We start from the raw sequence: 15,201 nt of genomic DNA on the forward strand, positions 1-15,201 counted from the left end.
AACGGAGTATAAGAAAGCACGGCAACGATGAAACATTCCTGGTGAATAAGTGCTTACATAGTTAAACTTTTATCAAACTACTAAACTGCCAGAAATGAAAGAAACTCATTCCAAAGTGGATTGTTGCATTTCTTCTTCTTTCTCATTTTTGGATCAAAAAAGTCAAATTTCAGAAGCTGGTGCCATAGTTTTAAAAATTCTAATATAAGGGACTGTACATTAGTGGCTTTTTCTACAACAGCGTAAGTAGGCATGTGATATTTCCTCTAATAATAGCAGAAACAATGATGACTGAAGATTTGGGGAGGAGCTAATTTTTTGTTTTTTTCTGGTTACATTTGATATTCTTTTTCTGTGCTTGCCCTGTGTTTGAAGAGATRCAAACAGATTTAAAAAAAAAACATGGCTAAAGGAGCTATTCAACAAAATAAAAAAGTTCACGCTTGCACTCAAACAGAAACCAAAAAAAAGGTAGAGCATTAGGTTTGTTATAAGTGTCTCCTGTATTTTAGRGGAGAAAGTGTAATCATCTCATAGTTAAGATATGTGAACAGGTAGAATAACTAAATAAAGCCACAAGACTAAACCTCCCAGACACAGTTCAGCTTAACTCAGGCTCACATAGGACCCTCTTGCTCAAGTCTGCAGACAATSCAGGCTTCTGAAAATTCAAAATCAATGTTCGAAGTTTTAAAGAATGGGTCTTTAGCTCAGAGGTGAAACAAAAGTAGCTTTTGAACAGCACTCATCCCAAACTTAGGACTGGACTCTTCTACTGCTGCAAGACACATGGAAGATTCTGCCAGCTCTGAGACAAGAGAGAATTATGAAAGAAAACATACTGCAATAATCAGCCTCATTTAACACAGAAACAAATGGGAGGAGAGTGGAGGAGTCGAAAAGAATGTGCGAGTAGGAAAGACAGGACAGACTTGAGGTTTGAGTCTTTTGAGTTTTTAGGAAAGAAAATACATCAGTATCTGACGCCTTCTGTCACATCCTGCTACTTGCTTGCAAGGTATTTTGCATTTCCCAAACTTCTAAAAACTAGAAAGAGAACAAGGCTTTACTTTGCATGTGATGGTAGGATCTCCTATGTCGGACTACATGGGAGATCTCTTGCGCCCTCTCATAACTGTAGTTGTAACCACCACCAAATATTTCACAAAAAAGGTAAAAAGGAAGTTTGCAATAGGCAGCTTTGGGCATATCAGCCTACATGGAAATTTTCTTCCTTGGCTTTAACAGTCCAAGCTTGGTTTGCAYCCTGAAGTAATTCCTGTGCCTTACAAAACTCTTTAATTATTTTCAGTACTTGCTGCAGTCACTGAAGCGTCCTTATTAACCGTATAAACGCACATTTTTCAGGGTTCTCCTGAATTATTTCTGGTGACATTTTGTGGCAGTTAATTTGTTTTAAGATCTGKGTTCCTTCAAAGACGCCTCAGTCAACTGCACATTCCTGCCTCACCACTAAGCTCCTGAAATTTGTATGCACTCTGTACAGATGAACTGCTCTCAAAGTGTGGACAGTTTCTGTGCTGCTCAGAGGGGAACTATCCCAGCAGTGAGGTCTGGGAAAAGGGGCAAAACTGCAGGAATTTCCATGCTTTCCCACTGAGGGAAGGTGATGGCTGGGGAGCATGTGGCCCAGGTCCCTGCCCACCAGCTCCAGCCTCAGGGCAGCCGCAGCTCCCTGGGCAGAGCCCCTTCGCACAAAGGCATCACAGCCCTGGTAAGACTTGGCAAGCCACAGGCAGAGGATTCATGGTTGAGGTCACACAGAAAGCCTTTGCAATCTCACTTCCCAGCATGGTGGGTTGTGTGYTGGGGCTGCAGGAGGATTTAATCCGGTCAAATTATTCTTCCTTACTCTGCTCCAGGGAGCTGCACCCATCAGATACTCGTCCTAGGAGACATGCTGTGAGTGTCCACCTTCCAGTGGTCCCTGGAACTGGTTTTGGGCCATGCAGAAGTCCTTGGGAGAAGGGTGAAGAAGGAAAGAAGTAGGAGCAGAGGCTATGTATGGGGAACTTGCTGGACACTCACCGACGCCTCAGCTACTCCTAAAAGATGTATTCTTGGGGGAAYGGGCAGGGAGCCTAAACCACTGGTTTTAAAGCTGGAGGAAGAAGTGGAACAAGTCCTAGGAGTATGTGGGAGGACACAGAAAAGAAAATTAGAGAACCACTGGTACAGATCCTGGTCAGTATAATCAGCAAAGGAACAAGCAGTAAGCCAGGAATGATTTCATACAGAGCAATGATTTTGTGCCACCAATAAAATACTGTTTGGAGCAGACATTTAAAGGCTAGGTTTAGCCTGGGTTTTTCATACTTAGGAGCACAGGCAGTAAACCTAGCTACAGAGCTGAAGGGAAATGATTTATGAAGACAGAGCTAATGCTTATAGCTAGGTTAAACAACAAGTAAGGGCAGACATAACAGTCTGCAAATACCCATAGGAGTAAATGTCAAGGAGCGTGAGGAATTGTTTTGAACAGTAAGATAAATTTCCTAAGCCCGAGGAGCAATGGCTTGTGATATACTCTGCCAAACAGCCACAGTTTTCTCTGTCATGACTAGCCTGGGCAAAGCACGAGCGAATAAAAGTATGGAACAACTCTGCACTGCCACACAAGTGGAAGAGATTATTGAAATCTGCTCCGTGTTTAGACCAGCTCCACTTCTCCATTACAACAGAGGATACCTGCAATGTTCAGGGAGGCACAGGAGTTAAAGGTAGCATTCTGGAGATGTACTGCAACTGCTTTTCTCATTATGATTTTGGTGATAGCAGCAACTACACTATACACCTTATTTCAAGAGAGTTTCAGGTTGATTGTATAAATGAAAAAAATCACAGAGCTGCTATTGCAAAGGAATAAGCACAAAAGATCACTCATAGCTAGAAAGACTAGCCATCACAGCAGTTTCAGTACAATTAACATCAAATCTAACCTGCACAGAGGATGAGTGTTAAAATTAGACGCTATCTAATGTCCACTTAAACCCCTGACATAGCTCTTACATGGACTTGAGCTTTGTCCAGGGCTGACCACCTGCATAAGGGCTGAAATCCAGCACAGGGCCCCGTTTCAGGGAGATAAAGATTGCTGTAGGAGGCCGAGGGAATGTGCCTGATGCCCCACACTGCGTGGACAGAGCTGCCTGGGCTACACTGTCAACAGATTCAGGGAAAGAATCCAAGGCAAAAACAAACCTGCTAAAAAAAGAACGCTACTTTGGTTCCCAGCATGGCATTGCAACTGCAGCCTGGTCAGGAACAGGAGGCTACAAGTAGCAAGGTAGAAGGGGAAAATGGAATTGCCTCTGAATCYCTCAGATTGTGAAATTATGGACTAACTGAAGGAAATAAATGCAGGTAAAGGGGAAAAAGCTGCTGCATACRTAGTAGTCTTGAATTGTGGTAAGGGGGAGGGGAAAGGAAAACTAAAACAAAGCCAATGCTTTGCCACAGGAAACAAATGTAACCCTAAGATACCTTTTATCTCCCTCTTTTCTGGCAGATGTCCCTCTCTCAATCCATGCAGAGTGGTCTGTGCTCTAGGGATGATAAAGCAGAYGGTTTCCTCACTTCTTCCTGCTCTGATTCAGACAGGCCTGGAGCACAGGGGTTGAAATGCAGCTGCCACTGCATGGAGGATCAGGGGTGCTCGGTATTAGCTCAGTCGGAGGTGCCAAGAACCTAATTCTCACTTAGCCCTGACTCCTGAAAAGCAATCCCAGTGTTGGGTGGCCAGTGACAAGTGTTCCCTGCCTCCTGCATATACAAAGATAGTAAAATCCTTGCACTTATCCCCAAAAGTATAGAAGACTTGTATGTTTTCCAGACTAGCGAAGAGAGAAGGGAAGAAAAAGTTTATGAGGAGCCATGCGTGGTGCCCACAGTAAGAGGGGAGCACTGTGAAACCCAGGAAAGCTGGAGCAAGATTTGTCTGAGCATCTTGTGGCAGGTCACTTAGAGCTACCAGGCCTGAATACACACACAGAACAAAACACTTTTCTAAAGCACTGTAAAGAGAAAAGATGGATTTAAAGGTACTAAAAACACACTCAATGTCTCCCTTTTCAAGGCTAGAAAAGAGCTGACCGTCGTGCAAGAAGTTTCACTCAGTGTCATAACAATATTTCAAAGTGCTTTGCCAAAAGACTAGGAAGAAATTCAGGTTTAAAGAACCCACAAAGCTGAGGAACATATCTTCAGCTCCTTACTCCTTTTGTCTAAGGTTTACAAGTGGCAGGAAGAAAGTATTGAGGAAGAAAAGCCTTGTAATTAAACCCTTAACTTGAGATTCAGGTTCTTCCTCCCACCTTAGCTTAATGCCTAAAACATATTCACAGCAGGAGGTAACTCTTGCTATAAATTTGTAAACACTACATTGCTTAAAGATATACAGTATACAGAATAGAAAGGTTTGTGATGCATGGCATTCTCTATTCTGTTAAGAGGCTACAGTGGAAACAGCCGATCAACCATGCAGTAGGATAGCTTCTGTGACAAATATATCTTAGAAAATGTAGGCAGCTTCATGGTACATAAAATTCTGACGAGGAGAGATTTTGAACCTACTGTTTGTCCCTGTGTCAAGGAAGGAGAGTGTTTTTTTTCCCCATCCAGACTTGTTTGGGGCTTTTTCTGCTCAAGATATGTTGAAGGAGAAGGAAGGTAAAACAATTACCTGAACTGAGCCATACACATTATAAACTTTGACTCTTCCTAAGAAGTGTTTTCTGCCTTACAATAGTTTCCAATGAGTGAGATAGTTTCTGCCCCATACATTTGTTTCATTGGCTTTGTGGTGCCTCACAATATATCACATAAAAAAACAAGGTAGGAAACTAGAAAAAGAAAGGAATCTTTACTGTGAATCTTTACTTTTGTCTGGAATCTTTTTCTAGATGTTTATGGCATCCCATAAAGTTGCTGAAACATGCCTGCTGTATTTTTAATTGTCATTATAAATGCCAAAACCCAGAAGTCTTGCTTATATTGTATATGAACACTGTGTCTGCTTATGTTCAAGCCCTCAGGCACTTTAAATAACTCTACTGTACACAGAGAACGTTGTTCATTTTGTTTTTACAATTTTTGCCTGTGTAGAAGGAGCTATAATGTCTTGAGAACATAAATGTATGTTCATAACCACGAACCGAGATCACAGCTGGAATCTACCTGAGCCTTGGATCATATTTCAGCTGTGGCAAGAAGCAAAAGAGCAGCTTATTTCTCGGTTTAATTTACAAGAGCTACAACTGGAACAGCACATACTAGACTTACTGATGTAACATGCAGGTGAGCGTGTGTTACAGGTCCACCTCTGTGCCTAATCCATAGGGAACACCACTCTGCTTCAGCCAGACTTAAGAGCCATTACTGCTGCAGCCCTAGAGGGACTTGGGCCATACCCTGGTGGGTTAGTAAAGGTGGCAGCTGCCATAACAGATTTTTGTCTAGGCTAGAAACTTGAGGCATAAAATGGGGGCCTTTTTACTGATTCCAATGAGTTTTGCATCAAACCTCCATTGTTCTGTCTTACAGAGTAAACTATTAGAATGCATAAGCCTTTTTCTTTCAAGGATTAAATAGGAGCAGATCASAATTTCCTTCAAATACATTATTCATCAGTATGCAATAAGTTTTATTATTGGCTAAAAAAACCCCAGGAAATAGATCTTCATACTCACCTCCAATTTGCTCCCTACTTATATTCCAAAATTTACACCTTATGTTCAGAAGTGATGGGCCATGAAAGTCAACAGGCTAATACTTATTCCCTGAGTAAAGACACAGGCAAGTATCTGGCCAGTGTTCATTTTTCACATTAATTTGGTAGAAATAATCTCACAATGCAATTCTGCCACTATCTTAGCATAAGAATCTCTGCAAGTAGGTTAGCATAATGTGGCTTTCAGAAAGCTGACACACAGGAGGTATGAGCAGAGAGGAAGTAAATTAATTTCAGTGTTTGATTCAGCACTGGAGAAAAGCTCTTTTTGCAGTATTCAGTCACCTGCAATAATAACAGAAGGTACAGTCCCTCCTCTAGTCTGATCACACTTCCCGACAAGGAAAATTCTGCTTAAGTTAGGAATACAGACACGGGGTCAAAGAAACAGGAGCTTCATCTATCATCTAAGTATGCGTCCCTGTAGCAGTCCTGTAATAGCTGTCATTATTTGTGACAGGCACAGTAAAGGAATAGATGGAGAAACAAAGCCCTTCATGTGAGGTGACACCCCCCATCACCACCACCATTAAGCAACCACCTTTTGGTAACCTTATGCAAAGGGTCATTTGGGGTTTTCCTTCCCTTGAAGTTTGGGTTTCCTGAGAGGAAGGAGAGCTGAAATACAGGAACAAGTGGTTGCATACCATTTCCAGCAGCATAGACCTTCCTCATTGACAGAGGTTTAGGAACCACATTTGAATCTCCAAACTTCCTGGAGGTGGGAAGGAGATGGGTGGAGACAGTGAAGAGGTGGTTCTGCACTTTTAAAGGCCATGAAAGCACAGCAATACTGCTCCTAGCACCCCTAAATCTACCCTAAAAGGTAGGTGGGGATTTAAGTAGGAATTACAAGGAAAAGGTTAAACTATTAAAATGTGTTGGACTGGCATGAAACTTCTGCTTAAAAAGCTACTTATAATAAACAAGAACTACTTACAGTATCACTGCAAGATCATTAGAGGACTCTGAGATCCAAGAGTAGCTGGCTCATCTGGTTAAGACCTGAAAATACAGTGTCACATATCAGCAAACAACATCAAGCAATATTTTTTATGAGGCTATCAGAACAGGAGGAAATATTTAAAATCAGATTGCTGGGCCACCGTGTGACCTAATCCTGACTGATAGAAAATCCACCCTCATCATTTGTTCATCACTGATAAGGGGGGGGGAGAAATCAGTTCACTATCTAAGAATATTAAGTTTGTCTGAGTTGTATTACAGATCACTTTTTAGCCTTTAAAAGGGTTAATGGGATCCTAGAGATAATAAATACAGCATGCAGCTGTGTAGGTGCTAGGAAGATGAATATAGGTTGATTTTTACAAACTTAACCTATGCAGGGTGACTCATAATTTGCACCTTGCGTCATTCAATAAATGGGTCTTTTGAAAGTCAACCCACTGTGAATGGGCTGCTAGCTCTCAAAAAGCAAGAACACTGCTGTCCTGCCTACAGACTGCCGAGCAGTAGGCATCAAAAAGCTATTCTCCCTAGGTTATAAAGTGATGGCAATAATGGCATCCAAACAACTCGACGTTTGTGGGTTGCTGCATCTCTCTTAGAAGGTCAAAAGGTTTTGAATGAAACAAATGCTTTTGTACTGTGAAAGATTCATTCTTAATCATAAATGTGTGTTATTGTCATTCTACTGCTGCTGTGCCTTAGAACGTTGTTTCTTGACTCAATTATGCCTAGTATCAACTTTTTAATTAATACTTTCACTAGGAAAACCTTGAAGATTTAGCTAAACAACATTTGTTTTCGTGCATTTCAACTGCAACTTTCTGCGTGAAGGAAATCTCTCTCTTTTACAGTCACCCAGGGGAAAAAAAAAGCAAGTAGAGAGGAGGTCTACATGTTCACAGGGATCTCTGCACTGAGGAGACAGAATAATCATCTTTTGTTGAATACGAAAATAAAGAAAAACAAAGTAAACAATACCCTTTTGTTCTGCACAAGAAAGGCAGGGCTTTAACAGTCTTTAAATGAGATAGAAAATTTCCATCCAAATGGAACCATGGAGTAGGTAGACACATTACAAGGTTTTGGAGTTCAGTGATTAAATTTAATACTGTGCCAAACAGTGACTAGTTGGCAAAGGGCATTCATAAATGGAGTAGAAACAAGGGAAGTGTGGCTCCCTCCAGTATAACACCAGGTCTCCAGTACARTTTGGTGCTCAGCTTTGTACTTTAGTAATAGGATTAAATGACAAAAAGTTTAATTTGATTCATTTCCCTAAGGAAACTCAGTGGAATTCTAAACACAGTCTGACTGGTACCTRTTACTAATACTTCAGTATTCAGGGTCAGATCCAAGAAAAGGACTTAGGTACCTACTGAAGTAGAGCAACTTACCCCTTTCTTTAGCATTTTTCCAGCCTGCTGACTAACTCCCCTGCTCAGAATACTGCTTCACGTGAATCCCATTACTTGGTACTGAGTTTTCCCAAATCACTGTACAGGTGAAATAGCATCCTAATTCAGGTTTCTGAATTCCAGCCTCAGACCTTGGTGTCTGTGTCCTTTACGGATCTCTGCCTCAGTGTACTGAAGTCCCTTGTGGAGCCCAGTGCGGCACATGTAGCTTACCTGCCTTTTCCAAGGCTACTTGGGAAACTTGTGCCACACGAAGACGTAGAATTTCAAGTTCCTAATTCTCACTCCCGTGCTTCTAGAAGCCAACGCCAGGGCTTGACCCAACAACTACTTGAAAAAAGGAATTCTTACTGGAACCACTTCACAAAATAGTAGTAGGAATTGGCTGAGGTTGATCACTAACATTAAAGGAAGCCAGCTGAGGCCCCAAATGCATTTAGATACAGTCCCACACTAAGCTCAATCTTTTCAGTGATCCTATCCAGTCTACCTGAAGAGCTGTAGAYCCAGTTATACCCATTAGTTGCCTACTAGACTTGGACCCAGTTCTGCCTCAGGATGCAGTGTCCATTTTCCTTAACACTGTACATACATGAGTAATGATCCAGGAGAGTAAGAGCATAAATCCTTTTCAACTTAGTTGTGCTCTGTCCTAAYCAATCCAACCCAGGCAGCAAGCACATGGTGTGCAGAAAGGTCAGCRGCAGCACCTGAGAAGCCAGCATACAGATGGGCCAGGTCTGTTTGAACAAATTGTCACTGTTCTTGATAGTTCTGTAGATTCATAAAACGGAAGGTTACCCTACGAACTCTTAGAAGTGACATTTGAATGAAACAAACCTTTCATTTCAATTTTCCTAAATGAACTGCTCTAGCCCATCACAGTCACACCCACTGCTCAGCATGTCCTGGTACAGAAAGCTGATCACCTTCAGTATCTGAAGTCTCTCACACCAAAAATATAAGCAAAATTAAATTGAGATATCTGTACAGTAGAAGACATAGCTCCTCTATATGCAGTCCTTCCCTGCTTCCTTTTCTTTCAGCTTCTATTCCTACAGCCCAAGAAAAGTCCATCATCATTTTACTTTGAAGGAAGACCTCTTGCTTTAAACTAGTTTTGAACTGTATTCTATTCTTAGCTGTATTAGTATAAACATGCTGTCTTTTCATTGACTTTCTCCAACTGTTTTCTGGTATAAGCAAGATCAGAACCTTATTTTGGTAATTATTTAAATTTATAGGGTTATGCTAATGGTCAATATTGGTGCAAACCACATATTTTGGTAAAATCTCAGCTATTTACATGTAAGAGAATTCAGAGTTAAGAATGATCACACTAGCAACACGATCGTTAAGACATTCTCTACAAGTTAGACGTTTTAGGCACCTTGCTTAAAATTCTAATCCACTGATTAATTAACAATAGTTAATCATCAAGCATGTTATATGTGCTCAGTTAGTTACAGTTATCATTATGAGAAAACAAAACAAAAAAGTTTAGGAAAAAACCAAACATTTTGGAGTCTCTATTTAACACTTCAAATTAATCATTGTAGAGGGTCTTATCAGCATCCTCCATCACAGACAACTTCCCTGACTACCAAAGGGCCTGGGAGTTTTTGTCTTCACCGGGGGAAGCAGGTGATTTGTACCTTAGAAAAATTTCAGGCTTATTCTTTGTGTGTGTTTTGAGTTCCAAGTGGTGGTAAGAGGCTTTCTCCACAACGATCTGAATGCCAAGAAATGGAGCAATTTACTGGAACGGCAATCGCTTTTAATGTCTTTGCAACGACAGTTTAACTGAAAAGGTACAATATTTTATATTCAGTGAAGCTGGGCTAGACCTTTTGGCAAGGAGTCTGTCTGCCTACCGAGGGTGGGGTAGGTATTTTCTATCTATGTAACRACTTCCTACTGCAAATGGGTCAGGTAATTCAAATAACTAGCCAGAACTGCCTTTGGTCAAGTCTGGTAGAAGTCTAGCCTGTAAGTAAATACGTCCCTCTGGTACAGAGTGCACATCCTCTGTCATGTGATGTCTCAGCCATTTCCTGGTACTGCCGCTCCAACAAATACTTCACTTTATCTCCCTCTGATTGTAATAATCGGCAGTTTCACCATCGAGGTTGCTGTTGCTGCATTTTCTAGTGTCAAGGGCCTGTTGTGAACCAGAAGAAAAAACTACTGAGAAAACCAGTCAAGCTCTTGAATGCTACCAAGGGCTCCTTCTTTCTCTGCATTTGCTGTAGCACTCTACGCAATCATCTTGTTTATCATTTGTCCTTGTGCAGTTCCAAACTAAATGTCTCAGAATCCAGCCTGCACAAATAATCAAATTTTAAACAAAAACTACAACAAAACATCAGCTTGCTAACACTTGAAGTGGGGCAAAAGGCACTGTGCATGGGTGGTGGGGTGGTAAAGTCCCAAACTCAGCAAGACGTCAGAGGTGCTGCCTTGCACAATGGTAAGAAATTGCTGACGAATGACTCCCAGCTCATACCCAGGTCCTGCAGGCAGGTTGCCTTGTCTGGTGGCAAATCTCGCTTTTGTGCAAAGCAGCACCGCCCACACCAGCGTGTCCAAAAGCACCTGAGAGAACTACTGGAGAGGAAGCCACAGTTATTGAAAAGATCCTGCAAGTATTCAGAATATAGCTGTTTGCCAAAAATATAATGGTATGGCTTTGTTCACTGCTAACATTTGGGGCAATGCTGCTCATATTGTCCCAGTTCACTAAACTGTCTAGCTCTGAAAGTGAGCGGAAATTTTGACAAGCTTTGCAATGAGTAACCACTCCTGCTAAGAAAGGCAAAATTATTTTGGCAGACTACAGTTGAACCACAAAAGGAGAGGTCCTGAGGAGCAAGGAGATCCTACAGATACAAGTCAGCATGACCAAGAGGTGTCACCATGTTTCATAACTCAGCCCTTTACTGGAAACCAAATCAGCGTGACAAAAAGATATTCGTAGGCTTCAGTGGGCTCAGGATTACACTGATAACTTCTGGGGAACAGCTTGATGAATCCTGACAGTTTAAATTCACCCTTTTAAAACTAAATTTCTGAAAACAAATAGGTTATTTCATAGATCAACTGACTTGTTCACATAAAAAGTGTTTGCTATCTTCTTTCATAACAAACATATCCCTGTAAACAACAAATGACTGCCAATATTATTCCTAAATGTATTTGAAAATTCATACCTCAACTGTGTCACTTAAAAGTACTGTTTTGATCTTCACAAGGTTATCCTAGTTGCCTTGACCCATAAAACTAACCACAAACACAATGCTGAATGAGTCAGAATACAAAGCTGACTCTAAAAGAAGGGATAAATGCCTCATGAGAGCAGAGCACACAAGAGGCACGAAGCAAAGTTAAAGGTGCAGCAKTATGTGGTAACAGCTGAATGAACAGGGCTGGAATAAATAGAGAACACTTTCCTGTAAAAATTTCCATTTCAAATTCCTTCATCTCCCAACAAGGCAAACAACTTTTACAGGTTCTGAAACATCTGTATGGACAAACAAAAATCTGAGCTGGAAAGCTGTGATCTCCAGGATGCAACCTCTGAGCAGGAAGGCAGTCCATGTGCTCCAGAACTTCTGTTGGGGGGTTCTGAAAAGAGTTTCTAACAGGCTAATACAAAAAGTCTATTCAAAAGTGCTCTATAAAATACCCCTGAAGAAAGATTGTTAGGAGGAGGCTCAGTTTAGTTCTGTTCTCTTCTGTTTAGCTCAGGTGTTGTTTTTTCACACACAAGAACACATGTACAGAATTAATATACCATACAATGTCTCACTAAAGTCATCAAATGGTGGGGTTACAACTTTATCCAAGATCAACAAGGTCTTTTTCCACAAGCAATCCTTTGTGTTTGGGAAGCCTTTGCTAAGAATTTTACTGTCTTCCAATCAACYAGCAGGTGTTCTGCAGTCAAAAAGGAGCTTTTTAAAGGCAACCTGTGTAACAACTTCCCAAGCTGCTAAGCAATGCTAAAGAGGAGCGAGGCACTGGAGCGGTTGAATTTTGTTCAGACAAAACAGAAACACTCTCAACAGAAGGGGGGAGAAAAAGAGGGGAAATAATAGCTTTCTTAGTTTTGGTTTAGTTTTCTTTTATGTATTGGCCTAATAATCCTCAAAGAAGAGAATGAGGCTGCCAAATCCAGACATTTTGGTAATCTGACATTATACAGTGGCTGTTCTTCAAACTTGCCAATTTTGTTTCGGTCAACAAAATAATGTGCTGATTGTATATGTGATATTCTCTCCACTTGCACATGGCACAAATAGCCAGATACTGCTAATATTGAAAGCATGTTATTTAGAACTATCTGACTTTCTTTTTTTTTCTTTGGAAAAAGCACTTTGGCCCAAGACAGGCAGAACTGTGCCCCCAGTTCATGTGGTCTAATGTCACCCACAAAAGGTTTCTAATAACTTAAATAGTTCACGTGAACCAGAGGAGACTGCTTCCATGCTTTGCTACTGTTGAAAGACTTAAAAAAGTCTTTAGGCAAACTTAGAGGATGCATGAAAGGTGTCAATGCCTTGAAGCTCGTTTAGATGAGGAAAGAGAGAGGGAAAAAAGAAGCTTCTTTTGGCCTCTCTTCAGGAAGTTGTTTGGAAGAGTCTTCATCAGAACATCTGGCTTAAGGTGCATCTGCTTCATGCACACAAACAAGCTCTGTGCATTCACTGAAAAACATGGCCTTGCCAAGGGCCTGGGCCAAAAAATGGCACCGTTTTATGCATATATGCTCTGGCAGAGCAAAGGGGGCCATGAAACACTGTCGGAAGGGCCTCTGCCAATTCCCACTGAAGGAAGGGTAAGCACTGGCCTCGCCTGACTRCCCCTTTTTCTGCACGACAATCCTTTCCAAACTGGTGCAGAATCTAAGCAACTTCAACTCAGGCAGCTGCGTGTACAAGAGGATATCAAAGACAGACAGAAAATGYCTCAAAACCTGCCCTATACATCTAGTAACTCAACTGTTAAGTTGCAAGGAGCAATACAGTGCTTTCACTTAGTCTACCAAAGAGTGAGCAATAGCTTCCCATCACAACCTCATCAAAGTCCCTGATGATGACCCAATCACAGAAGCAGAGGGCACAAGGTGACACACACTCTAGAAAGCAAATCTAGCTCAAAGCTGGTGTGCTACCATGGGATGGTCTACGCAAGTAGCACTGCTGGCAAGAAATGTTGTGGAGAATAAATACGCATGAGCCCTCATGATCTCTTGGATGTATAAAGTAACATCCACTTGCTAAGATGCTGCAATATTACTCAAGAAATACAACCCTGATTAAGTGCTAAATTTCCAGGAAAAGATGGAATTATAATCTTAGACTAGGACATTACTGTAAGTGCCATCTTTTTTGCTACTATRACGTTTCAGTCTGCATAATAACAAAACTCTGTTCTGTGTTTTCTTCTTCCCCTATGCCAATACAGAATAACTGGCACTCTGTCTCTTTTATATTTGCTCATAGCTGTTGATATTTATGGGGCACGTGAAAATGTGCAGCAGAGACAAAGAAAACATGTTCATAGGCACTTCTGCCTGTGAAACAAAAAGGGTTGTGTCACAAGGAGCATGTCAAACCCATAAATAGTACTTATGGTGCTACGACAAGAAAAAGGAAAAGTATTTATACTCTGGAGCCACAACAGATGTTATACCAGGCCTGATAACATTCACAAGCAAACAGCCATAGCAGTGAGAGCTAGTAGAGCTCCAGATACTGTTCAATAATGAAACCCCCGAAGTGGCAAGTGGGCCACAGCATCATGGATTCAGCTGGAAGATGGATAGTATCTTCCCATGTACAGTGAGACATTTAAGAATATATGGAGATGTCTCCATTTGAAATCTGTTTACACCACAAAAAGGCATCTCTTGTGCACAATAGCCCAATGGYTAGAATTAGATAAGCATGAGAGATGGCAGCTCACATCATTTGAAGCCTGGATGGGCCTGCTATGCTTCGCCAGAGGTCAGCAGGTGCAGAGACTTGGGCTTTGAAGGCTCTGAGTCAGTATCAGTTGTGCAACAGGTTATCAGCGTGGGTTGCTTCCGTATACGGTCATGACCTGTAAGAGTGGAAAAACTTGTTTTGTAGTAGTAGAGGGATTTTCCTGAACTAGGTTAAATAATATTTGTTCAACAAAAGCCTAAAGTTGCTGGAACTGCTCTGGATTGACCTTAGCGTAGCCAAGATCTGATCTTTAATCTTCTTTCATCTACCACAATGCAGAAATCAGTGAGTATTCATTTTTGTGTTCATCAGGGTTCATAGCAGAAACCCCAAACTGGTTTTCTGGATCCCTTGATCCATCAGAAAGAAAATCTAATAATTTCTCAAACCACAGGAAACAATTYCTCTCTTTAAACAATTAGCTGTGAGTAGAGGGACTACTGAAGCTAGATTTGCTACGGATTTGGTCTTCGAGACCAGTTCCCACATGGATGCTCCAGTGTCTATCCTGAGTTTCACCTACTGCAATCATTCTCCAGGGGGAAGGGGAGGCACAGCAGTGGGAGACACAAATTGGGCCTCCGTGCTGAATTTGACTTCCTGTTTTCACAAAACAGGTAGGACTTTATTTTCAAGACTCTGCCCTTTTAATTACATTGAAAACAGAGAACAGTTTGAAAAGTTATTGGGGGAGACACTCAGCTATTTTAGCAAATGATCCCTCTGCCCCTCATGCTTTATCACTGAAGGGAGAGAGGAACTATCAAAAGAGTTTTGCAGTACCTTACCAGAGTCCTCAACAAAGTGCATTTTCGAAGGATTRTTTTCAAGAACGTAAAATGCTGTCCTCATCTGGCACAGATCAGCAAGCCCCTACCAAAGGCAGTAGTTCGATTTGTTTACCCTGCTCCCTCCTATTTCAGACGGGCTAATCATACTATTTCCCCAGGAGGAGGAGGACTCAGGTAGACTAACCAAAAGTCAGTTAATAGCTCCAGATTCAGACTCAAATGGATACACTACCAAGGAGCGCTGCTCACCTCTAAATATGCCTGCCAAAGTGTTTTTTTATCCCACA

General features: G+C 41.4%; 1 long non-coding RNA gene across 8 annotated transcripts in view; it reads right to left on the reverse strand.

Annotated features, from left to right (window-relative positions):
• Positions 1-15,201, reverse strand: part of LOC146594060 (uncharacterized) — a 171,249-nt gene that overhangs the window by 78,886 nt on the left and 77,162 nt on the right. For 7 of the 8 annotated variants that reach the window (XR_014896235.1, XR_014896233.1, XR_014896234.1 and 4 more), the window contains exon 3: positions 6,690-6,754. This is a non-coding gene — a long non-coding RNA (uncharacterized LOC146594060). Of the gene's footprint in view, positions 1-6,689; positions 6,755-14,100; positions 14,239-15,201 lie in introns of all 8 variants that reach the window. The other variant, XR_014896237.1, reaches the window with a different exon arrangement.

The sequence above is a fragment of the Rhea americana genome, unplaced genomic scaffold, assembly GCF_003343005.1.
Source record: "Rhea americana isolate MKP2758 unplaced genomic scaffold, rheAme1 scaffold_27, whole genome shotgun sequence".
Classification (NCBI taxonomy): domain Eukaryota; kingdom Metazoa; phylum Chordata; class Aves; order Rheiformes; family Rheidae; genus Rhea; species Rhea americana.